The sequence below is a fragment of the Xiphias gladius genome, chromosome 7 (genome assembly GCF_016859285.1).
Source record: "Xiphias gladius isolate SHS-SW01 ecotype Sanya breed wild chromosome 7, ASM1685928v1, whole genome shotgun sequence".
NCBI lineage: Eukaryota > Metazoa > Chordata > Actinopteri > Istiophoriformes > Xiphiidae > Xiphias > Xiphias gladius.
The window spans coordinates 14,108,869-14,128,490 of record NC_053406.1 but is presented as its reverse complement, the minus strand read 5'-3'; the positions used below and the strand labels follow the sequence as shown (position 1 = coordinate 14,128,490).

The 19,622-nt window shown below is 41.8% G+C and overlaps 1 long non-coding RNA gene across 1 annotated transcript; it reads right to left on the bottom strand.

The window, feature by feature from the left end:
- Nucleotides 1-1,040: 1,040 nt before the first annotated feature.
- LOC120791991 lies at nucleotides 1,041-17,465 on the bottom strand. Its single transcript, XR_005707770.1, has 4 exons — nucleotides 17,252-17,465; nucleotides 16,458-16,547; nucleotides 2,229-2,333; nucleotides 1,041-2,109 (listed from the first exon to the last, which is right to left on the bottom strand). It is a non-coding gene; the product is annotated as an uncharacterized LOC120791991 (long non-coding RNA).
- Nucleotides 17,466-19,622: the final 2,157 nt, after the last annotated feature.

Below are 19,622 nucleotides of genomic sequence, written 5' to 3'. Positions count from 1 at the left end.
GCACGCACGCACGCGCACACACACGCACACACACACACACACACACACACACACACACACACACACACACACACACACACGCGTACACTTATCTAAAAATCTGTGCATCTTGTCCATAGCGCTTTGTTCTCTGACTTTCTACTTCAAAGTATTACTACACATCACCTAACACGCCATTAGACCTTACACTGAAAGCACTGCTATGAGACAAAAAAGTAATAAGGGAATATTAAACCGGATCTTTTATAGATGTCCTGAGAGAGAATCTCCTCAGCAGATAGAGAGCAAAGTAAGATTGATCTACTTGAAAAGACTGGAGGAAGTCTCTCTGACCTTCTCTGTGAGGGTCAGATGATCGTGAACAGATAAAGTTAATCTACTAACAGTCAGGGGTCACAGTTAGTGGCCTGATGTCTAAACATGCTGTGCAAAGATGTGACTGGTATTCCATTTTCCTAAGGGCACTGGCAACCCTGTCCTTGGAGGAAAAACTGTCCCAGTGAGCCCTTTGTGTCCAAGCTAAGCTCTGACTTTTGGATATTGATAGCATTGCGGATCAAAAATTTATATTGCTTGGTTTTGGAAATTAAGACCAAACTGACTTCTGTAAGACTAAAATATAAGTGAAATTCCCATTTATATTCCCGCTTTTATTGACTTTGGAGTTAACTGGAATTCACATTAAACAAGTTAAACAAATTATTTTTCAGGTTGAAAAAAAGGAATCTTCAAAACTGAAGTCAAGAAGAGATGAGACTTAAACCATAATACCCTGGCCCCGCAGTCTGCTAGTTACTTAAACTGGTTTATTTTTGTTTTCACGAAAAAAATTATACCACCTACTTTTTTCTCTGAATGTCTTATCTCTCACTGAGTTCCAGCAGCCCCTCAGCAGCTAAAACAGATTATAGCCTGCTGAGCTGTTTGTGCAGTAACTAACCCTCAACAGATGCCTGCCTGATGTTGATTAAAAGGTAGCAATAGTGAAAGATTTGCTATTAGTAAAAAAAAAAAAAAAAAAAGTATTGGTTAAACAGAAGGAATCTTTAATTTAAGGACAATACACCTTTTGCACATTTTAATGTCAGAGCATGAAAAGAAACAGATGATGTACTTTACTGTGGCACCTAAATAAGTAATTGTTAATATTATTAGTTTCATATCACCTGTGCTTTTCTATATTTAACTCAAAGTACACACTGTAAAGATCCTGCTTTGTGCTATTAAAGTGAATTGAGAACACGGTGTTGGCATGATATCTGTGCAGGTTTAGACAGAAATGAATCTTTACCAAAAACAACAAAAACATCATGATAGTTTTGGTCCATGTTAAGTGCCAACTAACTGAAAAATAACTACACTAGAATACCACATTATGGTACAGCACTAGTCACAATCTCATCTTCAGATACTTGCTATTACTGTTCACACAGAAGCTCACACCTTAAGAAGATTATTGTTTATGTCCCCCCCTGGCAGTATAATGTATGTTTCCAACAGGAAGTGTGTTAGCTAAGTCCATAAGCCTGGAGCCTGGAACACTAATGTGCTGTGGTTCAGTGCTTAACATGTGAGTCTGAACCTCCAGTCGAATGCTAGAAGGCTGACAAACGTTAAAAAAAAAAACCCCACAGTATTCATACAGTAATATAGTTTAATGTTGTCAAAGGTTCTCTTATTTGAAAATCATTTAAGAGATCCAGGACCCTAAGGTTGTTAACGAATATTAATAGATCTCAATTCAGTAGTTAACCTATTGTGAAAAGTCAAAAAAAGTTAAAATGTACAAACTCAAAACACAGTTTTTGTACTACTAACAGATTTCTTCTTCTCAGTGTTGTAGAGTACAAAATTTACAGCCTTAATTCCAATTTCAAATGCTTTACGCTTAATAATAAGGTCTTTGCTGTAATTAATAAATATATTATGATAGATGTCGTTTAGTTTGACCTAGCCCTCCTTTGATGACAGTCCTCTCTGTTTGCTGCAGCTGCCAGTTCGCCTCTTTCTGAGATGCTGTTCTGCTTTCTCACCTTGCACAGCTGGCACAGCAGCTGGCAGAGGCACAGGTACAGGCCACCCAGGTCTACTGGCATGGGTGTGGCACATCTGGGTGGGGAAAAAGGGAGGAAGAGAGGGTTGAATGCACGCGCTCATACATTCAAGTACATATGAAGAGAAATCTGCAATGGTCACATTCTGTTGTGTCAGGTGGACTTGGATCTTACGGCAGGTGCTGCTCCTCCAAGCCTCATGCATGCCTTCTTCCACAATCTCTTAATGCACTCTCAGGCCGATTCCCTGGGAGTGGATAAGAGAGGCAAATCACTGACCTGAAACAAGTCAACAGAGCACAGAAGGTCAAGACGTGACCCTTATATGCACTTTTATGGAGCATTAATGCAGGGTTCTGGCAGTGCTATTTGAAGAGGATGTACAGGAGAGTGGAATAATCCCATGTCGGTGTTTCCAATGTGTGCGTGTGTCCAATGTGTGTGTGTGTGTGTGTGTGTCACTACAGTGAAGGAGGATTGTGTGGTGGAGGGGGAAAAGGTCTGCCAAGCATAAGGACATGGAGGTAAAGAGAAGCAGACAAGAAGATAAGGAGATTGTGGCACAGACAGAGAGCTAGGAGCCAGACCACATTAAAGGTAGTTGATAAAGAAGATGATGTACTTCAGACAGGCTGAGGAGGGAGTCTGCCCAGTTCTTGGTTCCATCTGCGGTGTTAAGTAAGAGCTCGAAGAGTGAGAGAAGGAAGCCAAGAGCATGTGTGCAAAGGGAGAGTAAGCCGGGGCATCTGGTTTTGTTAAGGCCCCAGAACATTCCTTCCCTCTGTTCGACTCAGGCTGGCAGCTTTTAAAGGGCCACGTTCACACTCATATCCTGCTCGGGGCATTGCCCTCTCTCTTGAAGTTTGATTTATGAGTGCCGGGGTTCACAGGCAAGATGTCTGTCAGTCTATATCTATGTGTGCTATTCCGCATGACACTTGGGGTTGTTACAGCGGAGAAAAGTTATATGTCTTTCATGATAGAGGAGTAAAAGCAGAAGCATGCGGATGACAGCAGACCTCAGCTGTCTAGCCGTTTATTTATTTCTTATTCAAGTGTTATTAGTTTGTGGGTTTTTCTCACTATTCATTAAGGACACGAATAAAGATCTAATTAAAAAAACATGGCTACTGTCTACTGTCACCAATAGCAATTAGGATTTTACCAAAAATCCTAATCTTTATTGTTAAACAATAATAAAGACATAAAGTGGAGCCACTTTGTCAGTGCTTTGACATTAGAATGATTCTTAGCCTTCAACTATATTAACCTCAGCTATGATTACTGATCTACTGAGGTGCCAGCGTTAGTGGACAGTTTCTAAACTCCTCCCAAGGTTTGTGTTTCAACTCTGAAAAGATTTCTTCAAGTGAAATTCACTGGAAAGTTCTGCATCGCTAAGAAATTTATTTCAGATGTTTGTTTTCCTTTAAATGTTTAACGAGGAGCTGTATTTTAAACCTGAAATGAAAAAAAAAAAAAAAAAGAAACAGACTTGAATATGACTGATGATGCTTTACTAAAATGTGGGGATAACGCATGTGAAACTCACAAATGTGTCAACACTGTACAGCATTATAATAACATACCATTAAAAGCAAACACTAAACTGCACAACCATCATAAAAACCAGCCCTAAATGACAGAGACGACTTCCATGATGCAACACTTTTGTTACATGATACAGCAGGTGTCATGGTATGAATCTGAACACATGAACATGCTGCATAAGTGACAGGGTTCTCAAGTATCGTATAGGATTTTATACGGTGGTCAGAGGCTGGATTTTCAGTGTCCTCCTGTCACTCCCGGGATGGATGGGTCTTCAGTGCAGGAAAGAGCCAACCACAACAGTTCTTCAGCTGGCAGCTTTAGTTGGTACATGAGGACATAAAGCTTGCCAGTGAAGAACTGCTGTAGGTCAGCCAATGAGCACCTTATACCCAACGTGCGCTTATACATACTACATGACCTGAAGGAAAATATTGACATAACATCAGTGAAGCCAAGCGTAGTTTCTCCTGAAAGGGACGTTTTGGAGCTTCGATTTCAATCTGCCGCTCACCGCCATCTGTAACTGAGGCTAATAGGATGAGACACCTGTCAATCAAGCAAACACACCCATAAGACATATTCCTTTAAAGTCCTAATATCTCCTACAAATAGTAAAGTAATTCTTAGAATCGCCACCAAGGCACGCATTAGCGAGTTAAAGAAGTTGTTGAGGCCATATTTTTTTCTGACAAAAGATTAATGACTTGTATTTCCAGATAAAAGTTGGGACATTACTTGTGCTCCATCTCAAGGCGCTTCCACATTGCCTTCAGCTTTTGGCTACGGTGGTTGCCGCTTGGCACTCAAACACACGCACGCCTTCTTTCTGTGCTAGCTTTACGGGGAACTTGTTGTGGGAGAGAGGTGAGGAGGTAGAGAGAAGGATACAAGAGAGGAAAACTTTACAACATTCTTTTGTCCTTATTTGTGAATACTGTGGTTTACAGAGTTTTTAAAAGTGCGTGCACACATAAACAAACAAGATGCGTGTGCGTACTGGCATGGAGCTAGCCTGCATCAGACATGCCAGCCTACCGTTTTAGCATTCTCTCTGCTTTAGCTCTAATTGAGTACAGAAGTCCTTACTAGCTAGATAGCTTGGCCTCTGGTTACAGCCTGGAACTCCTGATAGAAAACAGCTCTTGTCCTGTGGGGCAGTTCAGTTTACAGCAGCCATACGGGGCTGAATGAAGGAATTTTCCTTGCAGTTTAGATACTTCCACTCCCTTGGGTGTGTGACTGCTTCACCGAGAGTAATGACACAGGGCCAGTTTGGTCCATCATCTTCCTTGCTATGAAATAGTTTTGAAAGTTTAACCATGACTCAATCAAGTGTTAGAGATTAAAAGTGACAAGAAAAACCCTTTATGTGATGTACCACTTTAACATCCCCTTTCAGGTGGCCACTGTGTAATACTTACGAGTAGCCCAGGATTTGTCTTTGCCTGGATTCCAGTCAGCTGGACTGACTTCAACTATTGCAGTCAGTCAGTCTGAAAAGCCTTTCCCTAGCAGCATTTTCTTTCACAGTTCAAGGACAGGACTTTGGGCAAACTAGCTCTCAGCAGCACCGCGAACCCAGCAACCCCTAGAAACTCAACGAACCCCACGCTGCTCTGAGCAACAGTGGAAAAGCTCTGGACTGCAGTGAGAGACACACACATACACACACACGCTCTCAATGTGACTGAATGGTCCTCTTCCACTGAGACGAGTTCGAGAAAAATTTCTGAATGGGTCGTGGGCCTTGATCTTGTGTAATATTGGCGATGAGATCCAGGGCAAATGTTTTGCTTTTGTTTTCCTCTTGCAAATTTGTAAAGAGGCACCTGAGAGCTCCACTGGCGTTTAACAGCGAGAGGTTTCTTCTGATGTCCGACAGATTTTATTTAAACTGGCAAGAAGATTACAGTTTTACACAAGGATAGGAAGAGAGGTAAAATGATAAAAAGGAATAAGAATAGACAGAAAAGGATAGCAAGAAGAGCAGCAAACACTTACAAGGTCAGAGATCAAGACTGCTACAAGAAGGAAAGCTGGTGACCATGTGATATCCCTAATATGACGGGATGAAACAACAAGCCTCCCTCTGGCAACACACCAGAAACTAGCAACTTGTTACTTCAGCTCGAAACAAAATGAGCAATTAAAGAGGCACTTAATATTTAGAATCAAGTTGCTTGCTAACCCCGGCTAGCAGAAGCATCTGCTGTACATGGAAGAATCGGAGTAAAGTTATAGCATTAGCTACAACTGTAACACTCTGCAGTATGAAGAGTGTCATCCGCTATTTTCAACTAAAAAACACACACACAAACCTTACACTGCAGTAAGCAGGAAAAAAAACAGTCATGACATCTTTTTCCTTAACTTCTCCCTACTTTGTATGTGATGTGTTAATTTTACTTCAGTTATTTTAGCCTGACGTAATCTGCAATCATTTTTACACACCACGTTATATGCTGCTGTTGCTGCTACTGTAGCTCCCTCTGCAACATCAAATCAAGCATCGAATGATTATGTATTAAAAGCTGAATCAGAAAATTAAATGTTAAATCTTGTTTTCTATACTGTCTAGACATGCAAGGCTGCAGGGGAAATTGAAATAAACACAAGGATGAGCAACAAAAGGTGCAAAACAAATAAGGGCTATATGACATTAATTTACATTCCCATTATACAGCAATTACATGCATTGGTCGTTTTTTCATATAGCATTAAAAATGAAGTTTTGCCTCTGGCAAATTTTTAAAAAGCCTGTTGTGACAGAGAGCTGCAGTTTTTTCCCCCCCTGTAAATGTAATTTTCAACCCCTATAATTCCTTAGCTATGTTCTTTCTCTGCTCATGATATGTTAAGTATGCACACTACACACACACACAGAAGCCAGCCTAGAGTGGAGAACACAGTGTACCAGAGGAGTGATTTATTACACAGTGCTGACGATTCCCAGGACAATTACGGCCAGCCTAAGCAACAGGCTGAAAATGGCTTCTCGGAGTGTGCACGTACAAAATACAAAAACACACACAAAGCAGACAGTGCATGTATGTATGAGTGACCCAAGCACTGTTGGCAGTGTGCAAGTGATAACATGAGTCCTGGAGAACAAGGCCTACTGTTCCCAAATTGAGTGGTTACTCTTAGGTTAACATGCACACAGAGAAACATCCCAAATATCTTTGGATTTCTGGTGTTTTCAGCTTTTCCTGGGGCAGTCTAGGGGACAAACAGACTTAATATCTGTTAAGCTCCAAAAGCAAGGACAAACCTCTGAAACACAAACTTACACTTAGATATAAAACTAGGCCAAAAGGTGTGTTTAGTGGTGATGGGGATTAGTTGGTGGCTAACTTGTGGTTAAAGATGAGGACAAACGTTAAAACTGAAGCGAGGTTTGACTAAAGTAACTTTTTAACCAAAGTGTCCTGAAATGCAAGGTCATTTTGAGTGTAAACATACCCTCATACAGAAAGTGATTTGATTTCACGTAGAGAGCGCTCCCTCTGGGGTATGGGAAACACCCTTATTTGTTTCCAGTGCAACCTAACTTGTTTTGGGGGCGGCTATGGGTTCAGTTTGAGCTATAATGGTCTTTCTCAGTAAATTTGACAGATATATAATTGCTGGAGCGTGACTAAAAAAAAAAAACTAAAAAAAAAAAAAAAAAAAAAAACCCCACATGGGATGGAGAAGGTTTAAATCTATGAATGTTTGCCAATATCACCATATCCCAGAGGGCGTGCAGGGAATGACTTGGCCAACACAAAAGAATGGGAAGCCCCATTAATCATTCTAAGAATGCCATTTCTTTTCCAAAATGAATTGCGAAAAATGCATCCAGCCTGTGTTGTAACATTTGTACAGTTTCAGTGTCATGTGAAAAAATGGTAATAGAAGCTAAATGTTTCTCCTGCAACATCAAACAGGAAGACGTTAACATGGGGATTCTAGAAAACACTACACAAAGATTTGCTCCAGATTGCAGGCTGTATGTATATGCAGGGGTAATACTCTAGTTGAGTATACCATAGTTGTTTTCTATACAGGCAGGATTATCTTACATATGTGCTTGCTGTGTTATGAGGATGAGAGCGGCTTTGCAACAGATTCTGGTAAGTCTCTTATCTGTCCTCTAAAGGCATCAACAATATCCGTTTAACAAGCAGCATCATCCAGCCCTCTTTTTTGGTATCGCAGTAATCTAAAATATTTTTCCTTGAAAGCCGCAAGTTTGGCAGAACAGCTGATGTTACCTTTGTTACAGCAACCTTATGGCACATATCCAAGTCCAGTTTGTCCAGAGGATTCAGTCCCCTGGCATTAGTTTCTCCCAGCCATAACGTTCATGTGAGTTAGGATCGTAGTAGTACAAGGACAAGTCCTAAAATATTTTGCCTGTTTTGTTGAAAAGAAAAAAGTTACAATTTATTACCTTGCAAATATTATAAATGTCAATGTAGGCTACTGCTCATTCGAGCCACCAGAAGCTAAACCTATTAAAAAAAAAAGCTTCCTTGACTTATGCATTCTTGTAAGATTTGTTACATAATGCTGCACAAAGAAATGACCATCAACATGACTGGAAACCATGCAATAGTCAGTCAGCTGTGTCATTCGTATTCAAATCAAGGACCCACGTTTATAACTATCCTGATCTGAGATTTTACAAACTATTTATAGCCACTATTATGTTTGAATTAGTGGACAACTGGACAAAACTAATAGGAACAAAGGTGATTTAAAAAATTCTATACTCATGCATTCCCCAGTGTGCATGTGAGCATACTGTATGTGCACACACATATAAGTGGAAAAGGTGCACACACTGACAGCGTAGAGTGCCACTGTCCTAATTTGGACTGGTCTGCATTTGATCATCTGTGCAGCCCCAACAATAATCCTTTTCCCAAGGCCATGACAAATTGCTTTCAAGTCAAAAGTGGATCAATATATTTGCCAGTGCTTTCGTCCTACAGCCTTGAAAGGGATTAATGTGTAGAAAGGGAATTCATTTCAAGAGCGATATACAGACACACACAACCAAACATTGCTTAAGTGTAATTCTGGTGGAGAGGCATGCTAAGACTAGCACTCTGTCAGAGTAGGTTCATCATTCGTACTGTGGGCTTCTCAAAAGACCAATGTAAGGGGGGGGGCAAGCTGGAAGTGAGTGGGACCGCTCATTGTGAGTGTGAGTGTGAGTGTGTGTGTGTGTGTGAGTGTGAGTGTGTGTGTGTGTGTGTGCGAGAGGGATAATGTGTATGCATAAGGCATGTGAGCGAGCAAATGTATGCATGCGTGTGTCCACACCCTGTTTTATAGAAGTGCAACCAGCTCGTTCTCTCACGACGCACACGCGCGCCATGTGAATTATGAAATGCCACTTGACACGGCGGAAAAAAATGAGGGAGTGCGTGTGTGTGTGTGAGAGAGAGTGAGCATACATATATGTGCCCGAGCCCTGTGCTTCTATAGTGTATAATCTGTATATGTGCCCTGCAGCTGCTGTTTATCTGGATATGAATTAATGATTCAAAATGAAACCAGAAAATGCATCAGACGTTCTTTAAACATGGACTGCGGCCCCATAAAAGGCTAATGTGTTCCTCATAAGAGGTTTTGTCTGGTACAGCTGTTCCCCTGGTCGGAAACATCCAGTAATGTCCCAAAGTGCAGTAATAAGATGTTTTCCTCTAATTTTGGGGTCGGAGCTGAAGGGTTGGGGGTGAAGGAGAGGGATGCAGAGAAAGACAGCAGTAAGGGTGGGGCCCATGAAAGATGGCATAAACAAGTGACTCAGCCACATGCGCAAACATGCCATTGTATGTGAATAAGGCATTTTTGCTCAACAACAACCTGACAGCAATTATGCTTGAGTCATTATCCACACATATTAAAATTTTGCCGGCACCCTTTAATCCATAGAGCATAGCTTGTTAATGCACTAATTTCCTTCAAGTGAATGGTGTTGTTTGCTTAAGGAAGAGGTGATTTGAACTAGGAGGAAGCCAGCAGGTGGGAAAGAGGAAGAGGAAATGTCCCTTCCCGTAAAGTCTTGCAGTGTTTCACATGAATTTATACTGAGCATCTGGGACCAGGAATGCATGGGAACAGTAGGAATCTGTGTGTGTGTATGTGCGTGTGTGTGCAGGAAGAGAGGTAGTTGGGATGGTATCTGCCTCATTGATGTCATAAAATGAGAAGCAGACACCCTGGTCCCGGTGTTCCCACCACACACCAATGAGACAATGACGCAGCATGACTCCGAATCTGCGTACGTACGTGTGTGTGTGTTTGTGTTTGTGTGTGTGTGTGTCTAATGCAACCTCCCTGCGAAGGACACCAAGTGTCAAATTTTCTATACACACGTGCGTGCACGCATACATGCAGAGGAAGGATCAAATCCTCCTTTGGAGAATGCAACTGAACAGGAGGGAGTGGAAAGGCTCCTAAGACAGTGAGATACAGAAATAGAGGGATGGAAGTATGGGTGTGAACACTGGGTAAAGGGTCCCAACATAAAGAAAAGATTTGTGCTTCCTTTGGCTGTCATCTCCCTTCCTACCACTGGGAAGAAGTGTGTCAAAGAGTACATTGTGTCTCTCTATGTATCTGTTTGTGTCCATCCCTTGCTCTGGCTAAATGCCCTTGTAGTCCCCATGAATTCATCCTCCTGCTCTCTCTCTTTCTGTATATATATCCTTTGTCACCCTCCCCCTCTAACTAGCAGTTTAGTTAGCGTGCTGAAGGACAGGAAATGCCTGTAGGGCAAATGAATAAGAAGTGGCAGCTGCCCATGCGTGGTACAAATCCAGAGAATCTCCTCAGTGTCATCCCTTCACCCCACCCATCCTCCCTCCAAAGAAGGAGGAAAAAGACACAGAGGGCTGAAACATGCCATTGATCATCTCTCCAATGGTCAGTGTCACTTTCTTTATGCAAGAGTTACTTTTTTTGTTCATTGCAAAAAAAAGTGGTTGCGCTTCTATAAAACAGGGTGTGGACTTTTTTCCAGAAAAAAAAAAAAAGTGTACACACCCACTGTACACCACTTGCCCAGCGCCAAGCAGTGGACAGTTACTGTTAGCGACTAACTGGTGAGCATAGTGGAGCATTTAGCAGCTGAAGAGCCAGATATTTCCCTCAGAAGTTGGTGGAGACCAAAAACAGAACTAAAAGGAGATGACTATTGGACTTACATAATTTTTTCTTTTTTTTGGTTTGTATTTAACTGTGGATCACATCGAGCTCAGTGCTGTTATGATATTTCATTGCAGAAAATTGAGCTGTTCTTTCAGGAAATTTTAAACTCTACGGGAATCCACAGTTTCTGTCCTGCTACTACCCTTCTCTGCTTTCTTTTTTGAGGTCCAATCCAAACTAAAGGAAACTTAGCTGGGGGGAAGGGTTGAAGAGGAGCAATGGGAAAAAGGCAAACATTCACCTAGGTTTAAGGATTGGGTGGAGTTACTCCTTTTTAAGTCCTTTTTGCATCTATAAATAAAATCTGTCTTCTGTTGATTGACTAATGTTGCTCTACGGGACAGTTTACATTATAATTTCTCAGCCAACCATACAGACTTGACTTAACCTTTAAACTCTGCCTTTCACAATTGTGCGGAAACAAACATTTACTTCATGCACTCCAAACCCAACTGCCTTAACCTGTCGTCTCCAGCTGCTGATCAGCACCCATAATAGGTAACCGTGCAAATGTGGGTGGGTCCCAACAAAACGTAGAGATCGTAATTTGGTTTATTGGTTCCTGGTTTTATGAGCTGAGCTTCTCATTAGATTGAAAAGGATTACGAACCGCACATCTATCACACCGACAGAAGATGAAATGATAAGCTGATGACAGTTTGGTTGGTCAGTGAAAAACTGACCATTCAATTATAGACTCATCACACTCCACTGAACAGGGTGTGTGTGATGTGTGTTTAGGGGGCATGGCTGGGGTATGTTAGACTAAAAAAAAAAAAAAGAAAAAAAGAAAAAAAAAAAGAGAGAATGTTTGCATAAGTGTGTGTATCTGTGTGTGAGTGTGTTTCCTGCTGATCTGGCCCCAGCTGTACCCAGATGGCCTGAGAGCACAGAGTGCTAAGCTAACAGAGACGAGAAAGAGACATTCACCCTGAGTTAGTGAGCTGGAAGAACACTGTGGTCTGACACCCCACAAAGAACGACACCACCTCTACACCATTTACCATATGTGCCAAATCTCTGGACACACATAATAATACAGATCCACATTTGATCCACAGAAGACACAGCCTATTAAAAATCTGCTATTACAAAATACATTGGATATGACATGAAGTTAGGATCCAACAGCTTTAAGTCTTGAATGAAGCCTGTACCAAGAGAGTAGGTTACCACATGGCTAGACTGTAATTATTGATGCATTTACTCAGGTAAAAACCAACCAGCTTGAGTCTAAAAGGTCTTTATTTTATTTGCATCCTGATATTTTAAGGCATTTAACAAACATCTTTTTTTCTTAAATGTTCAGTTCCCTAGTTGAATAACAGTAGGTACAATTATCTAACAGATAATTGATAGATAGATTTCTTTAACTGCAGCAAATGAGACATCACAACTGGATTAATGAGGTGCAGTGAGTAGAAGTGTTCAAGTATTTTTATACAAATAGTTTAGTCACATTCTTTAAAAAGTCTTGGGCTGCATCTAATAATTATTTTCATCATCAATTAATTTGTCCCTTATTTTTTGATCAACTAACTGGTGTATTAGTCGATAAAATGTCCCCCAAAAATAAAAGACCAAGGCTAAATCTTCAAATGTTTTGTTTTGTTTAACTAAGAAAACCAAAACTCAAAGATAATCAATTTAAAAATGATATAAAAACAGAGAAAAGCAGAAAAGCCAATCATTTGGGAAGCTGAAACCAGCAAATATTTGACTTTTTTGGCTCAATTATCAGAATTTTTGTAGATTAATTTTCTGTCAATCGACTAATTGTTTCTGCTCTAGCTGAAGCTAATTCTTCATCAGAATACTGCATGTGGAAAGACATCATAGCAAGTGTAACATAGTACAATACAGTGATACACAAGTGTAGTTAGTTAGTATACTGATAACTCCAGCGTAGTTCACACTACAGGAGCCATTTTATACTCACCACAAATCTTTCTGTCTGCAGTATCCTGAAGAAGACAACTTGGTCAAGTAAACTTCAACCTAAGGAACAATTTGTACCAGAGTTTTTGGTGTATCTACTTGTCTTGGTCTCCTTTTAGCCTGTCCATTGCCCGTTTCTATCACTTCTCTCCCATTCTCCACCCTCTCATTTTCCCCACACTCTTTTCCCATTCACTTTGTTAAGCTCTTTTCTAATGCCTTTCTAGTTTTCATTTTCCTCCACCTCCCCTTTACTGTCCGTGATCCTTTTTGTCTTCCAATATCGTCCCCTAGCTCTACCTTCATTTCATCCCTGCCTCTCCTCCTTATCCTGTGCCGCTCTCTCTGTGTCTTTAGGTTGGTCAGTTCAGCAAGGCCGAGTTACATTCCTGGGATGCCTGCTACATATGGTCCACATTCCAGCCGGTCTGCTGAGAGGCCCACCGCTCCTCACCGCTGGCCCTGCAGAGACCAGCCCACGGCTAAGTGAGCTACAGCATCGCTTCAGCCTAAAATAATCTCAACACAGCTTTAGTTTAGCTCGGCCTGTGCCTGCATAAGGCTAGACCTTATTAAGCCTGGCCAATCAAAACTCAGAACTAACGACCCAAACTGAGCCGCCATTTCATTTAGCTCTCTTTCTTTGCATACAGGCTGCTGTAGTTTCCTTCTCTGTATATCTGTAACCTCAGGCTTCCAGCTCTGTCACGATATATGTACATGTGTATGTGTGCAAATTCTACAAGCCACAATAGTCCCTGATCTTTAACTAGGTCACCTACAGAAAAGTAGGAAAAACTAAACCTGGCATCTCCATGTAGACACTTACTAGGAACTTTCAAAGCATTTCAGGATTACTCTACCAGACGAGTGCAAGTTAACTCATTACACCTGTATTTGACAGATAAAACAATTAATTTGATGTTACTTTTGAATTTTTGTCGCTAGAGAAAACTTTTCCAGCGGACAGGCACACATAGTGCAACAACGGTTGTCCATATGACTATAGTGCAGCTCTGGTAAACCACACACAGCCCTGCTGAGGAGTGGTGACAATCTCTCTCCGTATGAACCAGTTACAATATAGTGTGGGACACAGTCTGAATACTGTTAGTGCTGCATCACCAACTATTAAATCTAAAAACTCGCCATGCAGCACACACCCACTCATCTTTGTCCTGTGGCTGTGTGCACATGCGAGCACAGACAGAAAGGACATCTGTCTCTCCATCAGATGATACCATACACACACCTACACACAGCATGACAACACCCGCCAAGGAGCTTTGTTTTTTTTGTTTTTTTAAAAATCAGGCACACACCCTTTCAACTTATAAATTCTGTACTACCTTTTACAACTGTATATAGATATTAGAAGCAACATTTAAATATTCAACTAACAATGCTGTATCCACCCTAAATCATGTAAAATATTAGCCTAAGCTAGTTAAACTTAGCCTTATGAGGCTGTCTGGGTGTGGCCATAAAAATGTGCAACCTCACTGCAGCTACCGCATTTCCACCGCAGATCCTCCCCTCTCTGATTGGCCATCAATAACAGTCAATGTTCAGTCCTGCTCAGTTACACCGCGTCACTTGACGAGATGGTCATTCATAAGATTAAGTTAGCAGAGGAGACATGAATCATCAACTGACACATTTCTATATTCTATGGTTCTGATCAATGTCAGCAGCACTGACAGGGTAAAATGGTTCCAGAGCCTTCTGTGGGTATTTTGGAAAGTTAAGTAAAAGGCCTGTTTGTCTGGCTAAACCCTTCCCAATTTGCAGACCCACAAATATATGTATGTATTTGTATAAAATATGCCACATACTCAAAGATAGCTGCATTCATAAGCACTCAAAATAACGACCTTCACGATGACTTGACATTTGACTCTAGATTATAGGGCAGAGGGACACAAAATTGCCAGCACAAACACCAGATTCCAATCTTTCTCCCCTCTTGCATGCCCTTTCTGTGTGTGTGTCTGTGTCTGGGGAGTGGCACAGTGGACGTCACTGCTGGACGGCTGTATAAATCACATCTAGCCACACAGAGATAACGACTCTGCCAGCTAAACACTAAGACACACGTACACAGGTCAACCCATTGTGGCTAAACAATCAGAGCCCAGACAAAGCAAACACTCAAACAAGATGGCAAAGGGGAGAAGGAGAGAAAGAAGGCGGAAAATAGCTCATAAGGGACTAACTTCTTAACAGTACGGTGGTACAATATTCTGTACAGTACTTAACAGTGGAAAGTCTGTGGTGGTGAATAAGGATGTTATCTGAACCGCAGTTCAACTGAGGATTTATAAAGCCATTAAATTCTTCACAAATCAACAATAATTACCCTTGAATTGCAGGAATGCAGCGACTGAAGCTGCAGATTCAAATCCTTTTTATGCAAAAAACATGACATTGATGTGAACTTCTAACCTGGAGCATACTTCATGCAGTTAGTCTTTTAACACTCATAATGTGTCATTGTGACCGAAGTCAATGAGGCCTTGTAAATATATTATCACACTCCTATAGATGCGAGACTAGTTCCAACACAGCACTTCCTGCATGGAATGTGGGTGGGGCCTGTACTGGTACTCCGATGTTCTTACCACTGAAGTAGATTCTCATAAAAAAAAAAAAAAAAAACAGCCCAGGGCCCGGGCATTCAAATGATGGCATCCTGATAATCCAGATGTGTCCAGTGGCCCAGACTGGCCTGCAGCATCATGTATAATTCACCATTCACAGCCAAAGAGGGGATAATTACAGCAGGCTGGGCACTCTTGAAGAAAAGGTAGGCAGTGGGGGGAAGCTGAAGTGAACCCTGTGCAACTAACAAGCATTTTCCAGAGCATCTCCAGCCTGAAAAGTACACCGTCTTTGAGACATCATGTCAGGATGAGAGGGAACCAAGAGGAAAAAAAGTACATTGTTACTCTTGCAATTTAACCAAGTAATCTTGTCAGGCTCTTGGAAAATAAGCAGCAGAGGGGACCTCTAATGAATCCTTCAAAACTACAGCCTGGGGAAAAAAAGGCATCTGGCAACAGGAATGGCCATGATTTGCACAAGGTCAAGCTATCCATCAGGAGTTTTATGCCTTGCAAAGATCAGAGACGACAAGGTCCAAGCTATCGTTTGGCTGACATACAGTAGATGGGAAGCAGGTGGAAAAAGCCACTGGTTGCAAAACAGAATGCGAAGATGGGGAAGATACAGCTCAGCAGCCAGTCCTCACTGAATTATAATCAGTCTCAATGCAGTTTTCTATCAAAGAATTTGAGCTTTGGAAAATGAGTCTTGATAAGTCGTCATATGTTAACCGACTGTCTTCTTAATTTTGCAATCTTTACACTGAGATTGCATAAGCAAAGGTTCGAGAGCCCTGAAAACTGCCTTTGAGATTACATAACCCCTGCCACTAGAATTCATTGAAAATTGGGGGAGGGGGGTTGGGGGCAGAGTACATAGACTAAACTTGCAACAGGTTGATGAGCGCAGTGCAATAACCAGGGTGTCGGTTCAAAAAAAAAAAAAAAAAAATAGCAAGCAAGGGAAACAGGCAAATGTAAAAAGTTTTGAGGTGTAAAATCTACAATATGCCCCAACATGTCACATGGATACACTTCTTGATTATACCGTTAAACACAGAGCTGTAAGCATTCCACAGGTTGACTTAAATACAGCCCTTACCTCCATCAATTAACACCTCTGTAGATCCCTGGAGGTATGACCTAGAGTTGGTTAACAGACAAGACGATCAACGGTAGGCTCCTGGAGATACTGAGGGGGGGAAAAAAACAGCATAAGAGAAGCTTGAAAGGCGAAATGAATGACGCGGAGGGAGGGAGAGAGAGAGAGGGAGAGAGAGAGAGAGAGAGGGAGAGAGAGAGGGAGAGAGAGAGAGCTAGGGAAGGGGGGGGTGCAACTCTCCACATCCATGTTGCGCTACAAAGGGTGGGGCCTTGAGGAATTCACTCTATCTGCTTTCCTCTCGACTTAAAGCTTATCTTAATTAGACTGTACAGGGTCAGCGCGTGTGCACTCAATTATGACTGAGTTAAACGCATCGCAACGCTACGGAACGACTCCTGGATATTCTTTGACAAGTCGAGCAGACTGCCGCTAATATGGACCCAACTCTTACGTTTCCCCTTCTTCCCTGCTGGATTTAGGATTCATTCAACGCCCAAGCGTCTGCCGAGCTAAAGACACACCCTCCCCATCATATTCTGGTCATATTCTCGCACTGTACCGGAGACAAATAGAGCACATAAAGATGTTATGCGGGCCTCGGCCGACCGACACACCGCCGCCACTGCCAGACCGTTCCGTCTCTTCAGTTTACACTGACACTACATCTCCGCCAAATGACAAAACACGATCAAATGCCTTCAATGTAACGCCGTAGCACGCCCCGTTCCGTGGCCTTTAAATGTCACCTCCGCTGAAAAGTTTGCAAAAATGTATTTGACAGTCGCACTTACTTTGATTCAGGTGAATCCACTGGCTCCGCCGAGGCACTTGTCACTATGGTTATACTAAGTCAAATATGCGCAATTTGTGCCGCGCTCGGGTGAGATTTGAGAATTATTCGCCTCTGTTGGGACTGTTTCCCCCACGCCCAGTTTGCCTGTGGCATTCGGCAGGGCTGGCTACTGTAAAGTTGCCACGTCCGTTACATTTCACAGAGTTATGAAACCAAAACGACCTCTCGTGCAATAAAAAAAAAAAAAAAAAAAAAAAAAAAAACTCGACTTACTTCTTAACTGCGTAACAGTCCAATTGATCTAGGCTACTGCGAGGTATTTAAGCCCAAAGATGCGCACATCAAGATGGATATACATTTGTTATGTAATATCTTCCTTAATGAAAATGACTGAAGACAATCAATAAAGCCATTGGTAGATTTAGGCTGAGATTCTCGGCCCTGGCTTTCCACTCTCGAGCAGAAACAGACGGGTTTCTACTCATTTTTCAGCGCAGAAGCCTCACAGAGACCCTCAGCCACACCTTAACTCTCAATCAATTTTTTTTTTTTTTCTGACACTTCCAGAGGTTTCGACGAGAGGCGAAACCCGCAAGTTCAACCCTGACAAGACTGTCGCTCTGTCTATCTCGTGCACTCCGGTGTTAACATTTAAACCTTTAAAAAAGAAAAAAAGAAAAAAAAAAAAAAAAGAAATAAAAACGGTCCAATGTGAGTATCCGGTTGGCCGGTCCCACCCCGTGCTGCTCGCTGCTCCTTGGGGCTCCCTCCCCGGTCTCTTTCTCCGGTCCAACTCCTCTCTTCAAACCGGCTTCTCACTCCGATCAGCTGGCAGGGCCGTGACGTCAACGCACAGGACCAGCCAATCAGACGCGAACCGGAAAAATCACTGCTGACGCTCATTGTATGCGTACGATGGCGAGCAGGTGCATCGACCAATGACAGCGCATATCTCTGTGAGAAATAAGGCGGGCCCTACACGTGTCGACCAACGGGATTACATCCGCCCATGGGAGGCGTTTTATCCTCTGACCTATTAGGTGTTAGGATGTATTATGTGTGAGGTTTTGGGAACTTTTCAACAGCAGTAGGCTACAGATGAAACTGAAATTATAGATCGTTGAAGTAATAAGATGTCGTAACTTAGTGTAACTGTTGGTAATCACGGTCCACCAGTCAACACCTAATAAAGTCACCTGGTAGTAACTGTTTTTGTCAGCTTGTGTCACAACGAATGTCAAAGTCAGATGTTGTCTACCGCATTGTTTTCAAGTCAAGTCGATTTTATTTATACAGTCCAACATCTCAAATTTCCTTTAGAGGGCTTTGCTATCTGTGAAATTTATGCCATTGTCCAATCTTAGACACTCAAATCGATTACGGAAAAACTGCCCCAGTTCTATTCTAATCTCGCAAAAGTCAAGAGTCAGGTTCACATATAAGGTCTAGTGTTTAAGTGTCCAACCAAACTTCTAACCCCTCATTGTCCTTAGGCCCCTAAGGTCTGTCACCTTCGTGTAACTGTTGTCAAGTCCAGGTTAAAAACCAATAGTGAAAAGAGCTCTATAAATAATCTATTATATATTGCGATAAATTAAAACGATTTTAGGGTCTGGTTTATGCAACTGGAAACAAATGGAAACTCTGATCATTATGCAATAAAAAATTCCAGTAGATTTAGGGTGTTATTATACTGTATGACACTTCATTCATTCCTAAAAGGCACCAGGACCACCAGTTGGACTTATTGGTCTTTAATCCTGACAGTTATTGCACTACTGATACAATATCCCTAACTGCTCGAGTAAATGAGGCAGTGAAACGGTGCTTCGCGCCAAAAAATTAAATTAGATTTATAGCTGAGGCACAGATGCCTTTTCTGATAAGAGACACACAGCAGGCTGGAACACACCCGTCCACCCACCTCTTCTTCATCATTTACATTTCCCTTCGATGTGTTCCCAAGTCCGCATGTTCAACCCAATATGTGCAACACTGAAGTCTAAACAATCAAAACTCCTTGACATTTTAATTTTTTTTTCAGCTTTCAGTTTAGCATCTTTTTTAAGCAAACACAGCATTCCTGTGGTTTGGAGTGGAGTAGGAATTGGGTTCTACTACCAAATAAGTGATTGCACTTCTCGTGGATGGAAACCTCAATTGGAAGCTTGCTTGTTGAAGTCACTACAATCTCACATTTGGAAAAGAGAACGGCGTGTGCTACATTTTCCCTTCGAACCGGAGGGGAAAAAAAAGAAACTTTTGTGTGCCAGCTGTGGAAGTAACTCTCTCTTGAATGCTCAAGGTGAAATGAAAATGCACATGATGTAATTTACATGATAAGATCTTTGTTTTGAAGATTAGCCATC